This window comes from Oncorhynchus mykiss, chromosome 6, assembly GCF_057628025.1.
Source record: "Oncorhynchus mykiss isolate SJ-2025 chromosome 6, ASM5762802v1, whole genome shotgun sequence".
NCBI lineage: Eukaryota > Metazoa > Chordata > Actinopteri > Salmoniformes > Salmonidae > Oncorhynchus > Oncorhynchus mykiss.
Genome location: NC_143027.1, coordinates 32,383,556 through 32,397,774, shown reverse-complemented (window position 1 = coordinate 32,397,774; position 14,219 = coordinate 32,383,556).

Sequence of the window (14,219 nt, the reverse complement as noted above, 5' to 3'; positions counted from 1 at the left end):
ATACATACTAAACACATTTTACAGACACAGTATATTTTACAATAGTTATCTTTTATTTGTTTTTAGTCCCATCCTTCAGTGACCCTCAACCCCTCCCATCTACCTCTGAAGACCATCCAGTTTAGATTTGTATTTGCCATATATTTTTCAACTTGTGCTGTTTCACAAAAGTTCTGAACCTATATACATTTTATGGACACAGTATATTTTACATAGTATGTTTGGACACAGTATATTTTACAAACTACACGGTAATGTAAAAGTTGTATTTTTTTGTGATCCAATACATAACAGTACACTTATCATAATTTGGTTGTATTCCAGAGATATTAGAACAATTATCTGGATCCTCTATGATGCTGGAGGGATCTAAATTGTGGATTTAAAAGAAAATATGAATCATAAGCATAAAATGACACCTTTGATTTTAAGCCCTGGACTTCTAGACCCTTGATATTATTGTTCAATGTAATTTTAATAGCCAACATTTCGATGGCCTTAATAAATAGATATGCTGATCATGGACAACCTTGTTTTTCTCCACTTGACAATTTAATACTCTGAGATGTAGCCATATTTACTATTTTACACCTAGAGTTACAATACATAACTTTAACCCATTGTTTTAGAGATTCTCCACTCTTGTCATGAAGGCGCAACAGCATCAGTGCAGCCTTTGATATTATTGACCATAACCTGTTGTTGAGAAAACATATGTGTTATGGCTTTTCAACATCTGCCATATAGTGGATTCAGAGCTATCTATCTAATATATTTTCTTTAATGGAAGTTTCGCTAATGTCAAACAAGTAAAGTGTGGTGTACCGCAGGCCCTCTACTCTTTTCTATTTTTACCAATGACCTGCCACTGGCATTAAATAAAGCATGTGTGTCTATATGTATGCTGATGATTCAACCATATACATATCAGCAACCACAGCTAATGAAGCCACTTAAACTTTTGGCTAAGAGTTGAGGAAAGACTGACTTTATAAGAAACATTAATGTGTTGGAAAATCCAAACTGTTTGCATAGTCAACTTACACACAGCACTGACACACACTACCCCACCAGACATCCCACCAGGTGTCTTTTCACAGTCCCCATGTCCAGTACAGAGCCATGAGTGCATGGAACTCTTTTTCATCTTACAGTATATAGTGCAAATGAACAGCAAACATGGTTTCATAAAACAAACAAAGCAACACCTGACGGCACAACTCCTCTTCCCCATGTGACCTACATGTTGTGTGTATGTACTGACATGTATGTGTAACTAATTGATGTACACACACACACTGGCTACATGTTAATGTTTTTAAATGTATGTACAGTGGCTTGCGAACATATTCACCCCCTTGGCATTTTTCCTATTTTGTTACCTTACACCCTGAAATTAAAATAGATTTTTGGGGGATTTGTATCATTTGATTTACACAACATGCCTACCCCTTTGAAGATGCAAAATATTTTTTATTGGGAAACAAACAAGATATAAGACAAAAAAATTGAAAACTTGAGTGTGTATAACTGTTCATCCCACAAAGTCAATACTTTATAGAGCCACCTTTTGCAGTAATTACAGCTGCAAGTCTCTTGGGGTATGTCTCTCTAAGATTGGCACATCTAGTCACTGGGATTTTTGCCCATTCTTCAAGGAAAAACTGCTCCAGCTCCTTCAAGTTGGATTGGTTCCGCTGGTGTACAAAAATCTTTATGTCATACATACAGATTCTCAATTGGATTGAGGTCTGGGCTTTGACTAGGCCATTCCAAGACATTTAAATGTTTCCCCTTCAACCACTCAAGTGTTTCTTTGGCAGTATGCTTAGCGTCATTGTCCTGCTGGAAGGTGAACCTCCGTCCCAGTCTCAAATCTCTGGAAGACTGAAACAGGTTTCCTCAATAATTTCCCTGTATTTAGTGCCATCCATCATTCATTTAATTCTGACCGGTATCCCAGTCCCTGCCGATGAAAAACACCCCCACAGTATGATGCTGCCACCACCATTCTTCACTGTGGGGATGGTGTTGCGCCAGACGCAGCGTTTTCCTTGATGGCCAAAAAGCTCAATTTTAGTCTAATCTGACGAGAGTACCTTCTTCCATATGTTTGGGGAGTCTCCCACATGCCTTTTGGCGAACACAAAATGTGTTTGCTTATTTTTTTCTTTAAACAATGGCTTTTATCTGGCCAGTCTTCCGTAAAACCCAGTTTTGTGGAGTGTACGACTTAAAGTCGATCTATGGACAGATACTACAATCTTCAATATTTGGTCTCTTTGCTGCCCCTCTGACTAATGCCCTCCTTTCCTGGTCTGTGAGTTTTGGTGTGCGGCCCTTTCTTGGCAGGTTTGTTCTGGTGCCATATTCTTTCAATTTTTTAATAATAGATTTAATGGTGCTCCGTGGGATGTTTAAAGTTTCGGATATTTTCTTATAACCCAACCCTGATCTGTACTTCCCCACAACTTTGTCCCTGACCTGTTTGGAGAGCTCCTTGGTCTTCATGGTGCCGCTTGCTTGGTGGTGCCCCTTTGCTTAGTGGTGTTGGAGACTCTGGGGCCTTTCAGAACAGGTGTATATATACTGACATCATGTGACAGATCATGTGACACTTAGATTGCACACATGTGGAATTTATTTAACTAATTATGTGACTTCTGAAGGTAATTGGTTGCACCAGATCGTATTTAGGGGCTTTATAGCAAAGGGGGTGAATACATATGCACGCACCACTTTTCCATTTTTTATTATTATTTTTTGGGGGAAAAAGTTATTTTTTTCATCTCACTTCACCAATTTGGATTATTATGTGTATGTGCATTACATGAAATCCAAATAAAATACATTTAAATTAAAGGTTGTAGTGCAAAAAAATAGGAAAATGTGCCAAGGGGATGAATAATTTTGCAAGGCACTGTAAAATGTAGAGTCTTCTGTCTGTAATGTCTTTTTCGTTATATGTCGAACCAGACCCCAGAAAGACTAGCTGTCGGCTAATGGGGATACTAATAAATCAAATCAAATCTGCTTCCTAAGGAGACTCCGGGTCCTCTCCAAATACTACCGCTGCACCATTCTGAGCATCCTGACCGGTTGCATCATGGCCTGGTACGGGAATTGCATCATCCAAGACCGCAAGGCCCTCTAGCAGGTGGCGAAGATGGCCCAGCACCTCACTGTGACCGTGCTTTCACCCATCCAGAACATCTACTCGAAATGGTGCCTGAGGAGGGAACGCAGCATCATCAAGGTGCCCACACAATCCAGCCACTAGCTGTTCTCGCTCTTACAATCGGGCAGGCAGTATCGGAGCATGAGTTTCTATCTACAAGCCATCAAGCTGCTGAACACTTGAAATGGACTGACCACCTGCTCTGATTCTCTGCATCTTAGCACACATCACAACTGTTGCTACCAGACTCATACTTGTCCCCCATCCCCCCTTCCTCAATACACATGTAAATATTGTGCTATAAATAGTTCCTTCCTGTATTATATTTATGCTACAATATATCTATATATATATATATATATATATATATGTTCACTTTATGTTCGTATTCTTATTTAAAAAAAATATTTCTTAATGTTGTTGTCTTGTCGAGAAGGAACCTGCAAGTAAGCATTTCGTTGAACGATGTATACCATGAGTATACTGTACATATTACTAATAAAAGCAGCACAGTGCCACTTGAAAACAACAAAACCTGTGTCCTCATCCAGACCATACTCACACACTGAGTGGAACAGCTGAGGAATGTAAAAAGGCAGAGTAAGATCATGCAGTTAGTGGTTGGATTGGATGAGTGTTTGTGTGTCTGTTTGTCAGGGCAGCTGTGTGTCTGTCTCACACATCCTTAAGTACAGACAAAGGATATCAAGGATCTGGAAGGATTCTGTATGGAGGAATGGTCTAAGACACCTACCAATATGTTCTCCAACTCATAAAACATTTTAGAAAAAGGCTCAGTGCCGTCATCCTTGCAAGGTGAGGTATTGAAAGTTATTGAAAAAAGGGGTGTCAATAATTTTTTTGAGAGAAAAAAGTATTACTTGCTAAACGAAATCTCTTTCTCTGAGCAATTGCATTAGTATTAAATTATATAATTTCCCAATTTTTTTTAGTATACAATATACACTGAACAAAAAAACTAATTCTGATTGGCTGGGGCTTGACTCCCCAGTGGGTCCGCCATATGGCTGTGCCCCTGCCAAGCCGTGAAATCCATAGATTAGGGCCTAATGAATTTATTTCAATTGATTGACTTCCTTATATGAACTGTAACTCAGCAAAATCTTTGAAATTGTTGCATGTTGCGTTTATATTTTTGTTCAGTATAGCTCAGTATTTGAATTATTTATTTTAAACAGTAATTTTTCCTCATCTTTATCAAGGGTGTCAATCATTTCGGACCCCACTGTATACACACACCAGCCAAGTTGCTCAAGATCCAAGGCAAAATTGGACGTCTGTCCAGGTAGCCAGGACGTCGGGAGATGATTTCAAAACCAGCCTCTAGGGGCAATGGTGAGTGAATCACAGAGGTGCTGGGGGCTGCCTTAATCGACATCAGATGTATCAGCCCCAGTTATTGTGGGGGTTAACTGCCTTGCCGGCTCATGATTCGAACAATCAACCTTCAAGTTAATGTCCCAACGCTCTAACTCTTAGGCTACCTGCCGCCTGGAAGTAGATAAAGGGCTTCATTGACAAAATCCTGAAGTATACTTTTAACCCTTACCTTAACCATTTGGAATTAATTACTAAACGTAACAGTTGCGTTGTTTTTGGTTTAACCCTATCCCAAACCTTAACCCTTACCTTAAACATTTGGAATTAATGCTAAACTTAACCTTCTAAATGTGATGTTTATGGACAAACGTCGGATTCTGAAGTGAGACTGTGAGAGCTTGTTGCACACTTATAAAAAAAGAAGTCAGAGGCAGGGTTGTTACACAGGTGTAGGTTAGGCAACACACCTGATGGAGGTGTGGGTTGAGTTGATTCTCATGACAGTCATCATGGTTCTGAGACAATGAGACAGGCTCATTCACAGACTTCTCCCTCTCCTTCCTCTCGCTCTCTCCCAGATGGAGGGATCAGATCAGAGGTATAGTGAGGTTCCAGGCTGCAGATGGTCTGGTCTCCAGGCAGCTTCCTGATCCCCCGGAGAACGGAACACAGACATACATACAGACAGACAAAGCAGGTGTATGTGTAATGTAGGAATATGAGCAGAGAAGAACAGAGACAGAGAGAGAGAGAGAGAGAGAAAGAAAGAAAGAAAGAAAGAAAGAAAGAGAGGGAGGGAGGGAGGGAGGGAGGGAGGGAGGGAGGGAGGGAGTGAGGGAGGGAGGGAGAGAGCTAGAGAGAGCTAGAGAGAGCTAGAGAGAGAAAGAGGGAGAGGAGAGAGAGAGAGAGAAAGAGTGTGCGAGAGAGAGCTAGAGAGAGAGAAAGAGTGCGAGAGAGAGCTAGAGAGAGAGAAAGAGATGGCGGTATGTGTGTGTATAAATCACTCATAGAGCAGACACATAGTGTATTTCTCTGGGTGTTTGTTAATGAGGCCCAAACACAGGTGAAGGCCTCACATTCCACAAGCCAGGCTCCTGACAGATATACAGAGGAAGAGAGGGGGGAGATGGAGTGTAAGAGAAAGGGGAGGATTGGGGATAGAGAGAGGTGCGGGGGGGTTAAGAGAGAGGAGGAGAGGCCATTGAGAGAAAGAGGGCTGAGAAAGGAGGAGAGATGGGGAATAGAGAGAGGGAAAGTGACTGGGTTTGGGGGAGAAAGAAAGTTCTAAATACAGATGTAGTATCTTAATTTGATCACTCCTTTATTAATGATAATTTCCTGCGAAGGCTTCTAAAGTTTGTAATTCATTATTTTAAGTTTTAGACTTGATTTGCCCTAATGAAAAATGTATCATCCCCTACAAAAAAATCCATTAATTATAATCCACTTAACAATTCCCATTTCCTGTTGCTGCAGGACTATTTTCCGACTTGAGCAAACTGGCTAAAATTAAGATCCTACATCTGTAGGATCATGCTAAACCTTCCCTCCTTTTTCCAGCTGTTAAAAACAGATGAAGGGAGCCCCTCTCTTCTCCCTCTCCTCCTCTGCCCCCCTATGGGATTGAGAGCTCTGAGTGGCAGATGGGTGGAATGTATAATGCATAGACTTAACAGGGGGTGTGTGTGTGTGTGTGTGTGTGTGTGTGTGTGTGTGTGTGTGTGTGTGTGTGTGTGTGTGTGTGTGTGTGTGTGTGTGTGTGTGTGTGTGTGTGCGTGTATGCGTGGGTATGTGTGTGTAGTTCCATAGGGAGTAGGCAGGAGAGTCATTATAGATCTAATAGTTGTGTTTTAGACCCAGTGCCGTGCAGCTTTTTTTGAAGAGCAGAAGCCAAACGAGCTGTGAAGCATTTCATTACCCACAGCGTGTGTGTGTGTGTGTGTGTGCGTGTGTGTGTGGGGGTCTTGGCAATAGGCAACAGATCAGAGTACTGTATGCCAGTCTCCAACCAGTAGCACTACAGTCTGCAGATGCAAAAATAGACCGCTTCTATTGCTAGAATATCACAAATGAATATTACACATTGGATTATGTACATTTTATATCTCATGTGGATGTTAAATCTTTTCTAATCAGTGTCATTATGCGTTATAATTGGAATCTGAGCTATGATGTGTGTCTGTTTAACGAAGCATATCTAATGGAAAACAAACATACAGACTAGATCTAGCTCAGACAGAACTCCATAGTACAGATAGACAGAATGGGTGTACACACAGATTCTCAGCTATGAGACAGGGACATAGACAACACACAGAGAGGGGGATAGTAGCAGTCCACACATCCCACCTGAATGAGAAAACAATCCTGAGAAGGGAAGCATTGAGAGGAGAGGAGAAAGTCAGGTCCCAGGGGAATTAATTAACATACACTGAGTGTACAAAACATTCCATGACATAGACTGACCTGGTGAATCCAGGTGAACGCTATGATTCCTTATTGATGTCACCTGTTAACTCCACTTCAAATCAGTGTAGATGAAGGGGAGGATATTTTTTTGTTGTTGCCATTGGACAATTGAGACATGGATTGTGTATGTGTGCCATTCAGAGGGTGAATGGGCAAGACAAAATATTTAAGTGCCTTTGAACTGGGTATGGTAGTAGGTGCCAGACACATCGGTTTGTGTCAAGAACTGCAATGCCGCTGGGTTTAAAACGCTCAAAAGTTTCCGGTGGCGATTTTAGCATGTAAATCTTGGGGGGGGGGGGGGGGGGGGGGGGGGGGATGCATGCCAGCAAAGCAAATACACTAAACAATACATTAATTGCACTATAACAGTAACAAACGGTGCCCACAAACTGTTAGGGCCTACATAAAGCTGTCCCAACAGCAGTCCCAACAGTTTACCTCTGCTTCACCTGGCTATCAGCGGAGCCTTGTCTGGCAGCGAAACAGTTCACTCAGCCTAATTTGTTATTTAACCTGCCTTTAAAAAAACAGCTGATGTCGCTGACTTGCTTAAACAAATGTGGTTTCTAATGACAAATGAGATGTACAAACTATGGAATAAAGGGGATGTCAAGCGGATAAGAGGCGATCCGTAATTTCGATTAAGACATTTATGAGTGAGCTAGGACAGACGTAGTCAATATAACTATTTGTTTAGCACTTTTGAAATGTACAGCAACAGAATTCAGAACATGGGCCGTTCTTACAGTGTTCTCCCTGTACACCAAGTCAGAACCGTAGGATAAATAAAGGGGGCATATAAGCAGACAATGAAAGCTCTTACAATATTCAATGATTACATTTCTCTAAAACAAGTGCACCACCAAGTCAGAACAATAGGCGAAATTAAGAGGGGCAAATATAGCAAATGATTTGGGTGAGAGACATGGACTACTAACATCTTACTACACAACATATACTTAGTATTACTTTCTTAGCTACAGTATACATATCTCCCTGGCATATTGCATAATTTATGCAGCACCATACAATACATTTTTGGAAGGTGGTGCCGCGGTCCTTCATGGGACAATTTCGTCATCAAAGTCTTGCATTCTATGGATTCATGGTGCTTTCAAAACAACTAGCAACTCTGAAAAAAAACAAGGTTAAATCATGATAATGTCATAGAAAGAGGCTGGATTTAGAATTCCGAGTTGGATGACCGTTCAAAACATATTTTCCCAGTCGGAGCTCATTTATTCCTTATTCCAGTTGTCTTGAACTCACTGAAGTCAAATTTTCAGAGTTCCGGGTTAACAGTTGTTTTGAGCGTGGCACAAATCATGCTTCACTGACAGCATGGCCAATGTTGAATGTTTATCATTTTAAACTTGGAAATTAGCCACTTCATCCCAGATTTGGGACCACACAGCCACTCCACTGAATAGCAGGCTAGTGATTGCTTTGCAATGCTTGTAGTTAGCCACTTTCACTGATTCGTTCCAAACCACTCATTGTTGAATTTGCGATTTCCAACTTGTTGTGTAATGTTTTTGGCCGATGAGCACCGATACATTTTATCTATAATTTATTTTCATTATTAATCTCCATGTGACAAAGATTAAAAAGGATTTGCTAGTAGATTGTCGACTTGATTCATGAGGATGACTGTTAGCTAAAAAAATGTAAAGTATGATGTTGACATGATCAGTCCAATCAAAGCTATTGTACATATAATGTGATTTGATGTCATTTTATATGTGGTCAATGGCCTTGAGCCTTCTTGGATGGGCACTTCTAATGTAACTCTACGGTAGCACCCAAGGGGCTAGAATGTTCTAGCTCTACCCTTAGACTTGGTGGTGGCATGGTGTCCAAATGAGTGACAGAACACTGAGCCAATCATGGTGCAACGCTCCGTATTTTCTGCTGGCTTGCACCACCACAATAGAAAGCACTGAGCTAGGCTGAAACACCTGTATTTTGGAGCTGCCTTACTCAAGAAAACAAAAAAGAGAACATGTTTGTATGCAGCTTTATTAACACAATGTTATATGTTTTTTACCCTGTTTGCAAACTGATATGTGACATGTATTAATGTCAAAATAACATGCAAAACAGGCAAGTCCCCCAAAAAATATATTTGCTCCACCTGCCCTGAATGACGGGTCGCCACTGATAGTTTCCCATGTGTATCCAGAATGGTCCACAACCCAAAGGACATCCAGCCAACTTGACACCACTATGTGAAGCATTGGAGTCAACATTGGCCAGCAACCCTCTGGAACTCTTTCGACACCTTGTGGATTCCATGCCTGAGAAATTGAAGGGGTGTAAACTAATAATTAGGAAGGTGTTTTTAATGTTTAGTACACTCAGTGTATAGGGTAAGATGATGAAAACAGTGTAAATCAGCACACACAGCATACTGTAGCTCCAGTGTGTGTCCCACAGAAGAGCAGTGTGTTCTAGCATGTCTTTCATCTCCTGACATGTGAGACAGATTGAGGCATCGTGGGTGTTGGAGTCCCACTGAGATCCAAACAGCTTTGTTATGGAGACTAGTCCCGAGGAGAATATTACACCACAACTCTTATTGTTAGACCCCTTTGTCACACACCTTCACAGCATCACAGATCCATTGCTGATGTCTGATGCGGATCCTGCATATGAAACATGTTTTACAAAAAAATCAAATTCCCCTCAACTCTATTGTCTCCCCCCCCCCCCTTGTCTGTGTCTCTCTCTCTCTCTCTCTCTCTCTCTCTCTCTCTCTCTCTCTCTCTCTCTCTCTTTCTCGCCGAGAAGCACATTTTCTTTGTGTCGCATTAGTGAAGAAAACATCCTCAGCACTGCTGCTGATGAAATAATGTGAAATACACACTAAAGTGTGCGTGTGTGTGTGTGTGTGTGGAAAAAGCATGTCTCAGTTCCCAGATCTCCCCACAGCTGTTCTTCCAGACTCTACTGTACTGCTCCCTGGACACCAAACACATACACAAACAGCCTGGTCTCAGTGAGATGCTTTAGTCAGACATGGAAAGTTGTGTTTCTCATCGTCTACGGACAGACAGACAGTCAGGTTGAGCTACTCATTAAAAGACGTGCATTACAGTATGCGTTATCATAGCTCCAATGTGAATGTTTCTGTGTGTATCTCACTCTCCCCCCTCTCTCTACCCCTCTATAACTCCCTCTCTCTCTCTCTCTCTCTCTCTCTCTCTCTGTTTCTCCCTTTCGCTCCCTCAGAGGGACTCAGCTGTGGAGTCATTATTATTCAAGTAGATTTCTGTGACAACCAGACTTCAGTGAATCCCTTGACCTCCAAATACACACGTACACACACCTAAACACACACTCACTCACTCACGCACACACGCACATACACACACACACACAAGCGCACACACATGCTGACACTAAAATAACATGCTGAATAATTCAGACAGATATATTTTTAATCAATGTGTCAATTCACATCAATGCTGCCACACTGAGACACAGACACACAGCGAGGGAATCATGTGGAAATAGGGTCATAAGACTAATAGGCTTTCTATTCATTTCTATATATCAATCATAAAAAAAACATTGAACAATGCCAGTCATACAATCTCAGTCAACAAGATCAACACATGTCTGTAATAATTGTAATGTTGTCTATCTCTGCAGCGGACCAAAGAGTCAAATGAGCATCAAAGGCCTGCCAGTTTAAGAATATAGGGTGGAAACTCCTCTGCCCATACTTATACCACTCAAAAGCCTTCAAATGAGTACCCAAATGCACTCTTCAGGAGAAAGACCAGAGAATTGGGACTGGGGTGAAAAAAAAGCTCAGAGAGAAAGCGAGACAGAGAGTGTAGAATGATCATCTCATTAAATCATGTCACACATTAAATGCTCGTTTGGCCTGAAACCTTAACAAACTCTCAGTGGAATTGTGCTAATGAGAGCGTTCATATTTCACAGCTTCACTCTCCCTCTGGCTGTGCCTTAAATCACATAACATCCCTGTAACCATATACAGCCCCTTCGGAAAGTATTCAGACCCCAAGACTTTTTCAAGTTAAGTTACAGCCTTATTCTAAAATTGATTAAATTGCTTTTTTTCCTCATCAATCTAAACACAATATCCCATAATTACAAAGCAAAAACAGTTTTTTTGATTTTTTTGCTAATTTAATAAACATAAAAACTGAAATATCAAAGTATTCAGACCCTTTACTCAGTACTTTCTTGAAGCACCTTTGGCAGCGATTACAGCCTTGAGTCTTCTTGGGTATGATGCTACAAGCTTGGCACACCTGTATTTGGGGAGTTTCTCCCATTCTTCTCTGCAAATCCTCTCAAACTCTGTCAGGTTGGATGGGGAGCGTTGCTGCGCAACTATTTCGGGCTCTGGCTGGGCCACTCAAGGACATTCAGAGACTTGTCCCGAAGCCACTCCTGCATTGTCTTGGCTGTGTGCTTAGGGTCGTTGTCCTGAGGTCTTGAGCGCTCTGGAGCAGGTTTTCTCTGGAACAGGAGCTCTCTGTACTTTGCTCCGTTCATCTTTGCCTTGATCCTGACTAGTCTCCCAGTCCCTCTCGCTGAAAAATATAGCAACAGCATGATGCTGCCAACACCATGCTTCACCATAGGGATGGTGCCAGGTTTCCACCAGACGTGACGCTTGGCATTCAGGCCAAAGAGTTCAATCTTGGTTTCATCAGACCAGAGAATCTTGTTTCTCATGGTCTAAGAATCTTTAGGAGCCTTTTGGCAAACCCCAAGCGTGCTGTCATGTGCCTTTTACTGAGTAGTGGCTTCCATCTGGCCACTCTACCATTAAGGCCTGATTGGTGAAGTGCTGTAGAGGTAGTTGTCCATCTGAAAGGTTAACCCATCTCTACAGAGGAACTCTAGAGCTTGGTCACCTCCTTGACCAAGACCCTTTTCCCCCGATTTCTCAGTTTGGCTGGGCGGCCAGCTCTAGGAAGGGTCTTGGTGGTTCCAAACTTCTTCCATTTAAGAATGATGGTATGATGGTACCCTTCCCCAGGGCTCCTGAGTGGTGCAGTGGTCTAAGACACTGCATCTCAGTGCAAGAGGCATCACTGCAGTACCTGGCTTGAATCCAGGCTGCATCACATCCGGCCTTTATTGGGAGTCCCATAGGGCGGCACACAATTGGCCCAGCGTTGTTCGGGTTTGCCCGGGGTAGGCCGTCATTGTAAATAAGAATTTGTTCTTAACTGACTTTCATAGTTAAATAAAGATAAATAAAGGTTCAATAAAAAATAAAAAATGTCAATCTTTTGACCTCATGGCTTGGTTTTTGCACTGTCAACTGTGGGACCTTACATAGAAAGGTGTGTGCCTTTCCAAATCATGTCCAATCAATTGAATTTACCACATGTGGACTCCAATCAAGTTGTAGAAACATCTCAAGGATGATCAATTGAAACAGGATGCACCTGAGCTCAATTTCGAGCCTCATAGCAAAGGGTCTGAATACTTGTAAATAAGTCATTTCCCCCAAAAAATGTTAATCAGTTTTTGCTTTGTCATTATGGGGTAGTGTGTACCGAGGATTTTTTTAGTTGTTTCATCCTGTAACGTAGACACTGGGAGTCGAGAAGAAGATGTAGGTGGTAAGTTTAATATAACAACAAACATGGAACGATACGACGTAGGAGTAGCATCTAGACATGAACAAACAGAAACAGAAACAATACTGCCAAATAAAGGGGAGGTGATGAGTGAGATAATGGAGAACAGGTGTGCGTAATGATGATTCCCAGGACCAGTGGTTAATAAACCGGCGACGTCGAACGCCGGAGGGGAGGAGCGGGAGTAGACATGACTGTACCCCCCCACCCCCCGACGCGCGGCTCCAGCCGCAAGACGCCGCCGGCCAGAGGAACAGCCCAGAGGACGAAGAGTGGGTCGGTCCTTGCGGCAAAGATGGAAATCACGGATGATGTTGGGATCCAGAATGTCCTCCACTGGAATCAAACACGACTCCTTTGGGCCGTACCCCTCCCAGGGCACCGGGTATTGGAGCCGACCTCCACGACGTTGGGAGTCCAGTAGGGATATGACGGCATAGGCGGGACCTCCCTCGACACCCAGGGGGGGGCGGAGGGGTGTTGTGATGGACAGCATCAGCCAGGGGACCAGGAACCACCGGCCTGAGAAGGGAGACATGAAAAGAAGGTGAGATACGGTAATCACTGGGAAGCTGTAACCTATAAGTCACCTCGTTGACACTCCGGGGAATCTTGAACAGCCACACAAACCGGGGGCTCAGCTTCTTGCAGGGCAGGCGGAGTGGGAGGTTCCTGGTAGATAGCCAGATGCAATCCCCAGGATGGAACACTGGAGTCTCACTGCGGTGGCGGCCTGCCTGCTCCTTCTGATGGCGCACTGTAGTCTGACGTGAGCCTAACTCCACACTTCTTCTGCGCACCTGAACCACTCCTCAACCGCAGGAGCATCGGTCTGGCCCGGGATCCACGGAGCCAGAGCCGGCTCGACACCCAGAACACACTGGAAGGGAGTAATCCCGGTGGAGCAGTGACGTAACGAATTCTGGGCGTACTCTGCCCATGGAAGGAATCGGGTCCCCTCTCCCTGCAGGTCCTGGCATTGACTCCTCAGGAACCTCCCCAGCTCCTGGTTCATTCTCTCCACCTGCCCGTTGGACTGAGGCCTATACCCGGAAGTGAGGCTGACTGTGACCCCGAGCTTCTCCATAAAGGCTCTCCATACCTGTGGTGTGAATTGGGGCACATGGTCGGAGACAATGTCCTCCGGAAGGCCATAATGTCAGAAGACCTGCTGGAATAGTGCCTCAGCGACCTGGAGAGCTGCGAGGAGACCAGAGAGAAGAATAAAACGACAGGATTTAGAAAATCTATCTACAACCACCAGAATGGTGGTGAAACCTTCAGAGGAGGGGAGATCGGTAACAAAGTCAATGGACTGACGGGAAGGGGAAGGAGTTTCTCTGCTGCAGCGTGCCGGGGGGACTTAGTTTGAGCACAGACAGAACAGGAGTTGACGTAACGAGTTACATCCGGCGCCAAGGTGGGCCACCAATACTTCTCGGAGAGTGATTGTATAGTATGGGTGATCCCAGGATGTCCAACGATGACAGCTGTGTGTGCCCAGGCGCTCCCTTATCCCTGTGGGAATGTAGATGCGCTCAGGAGGACAGGTAGTGGGAGCGGGTTCCCTCTGTCTAGCCTGGCGAATGTCCACA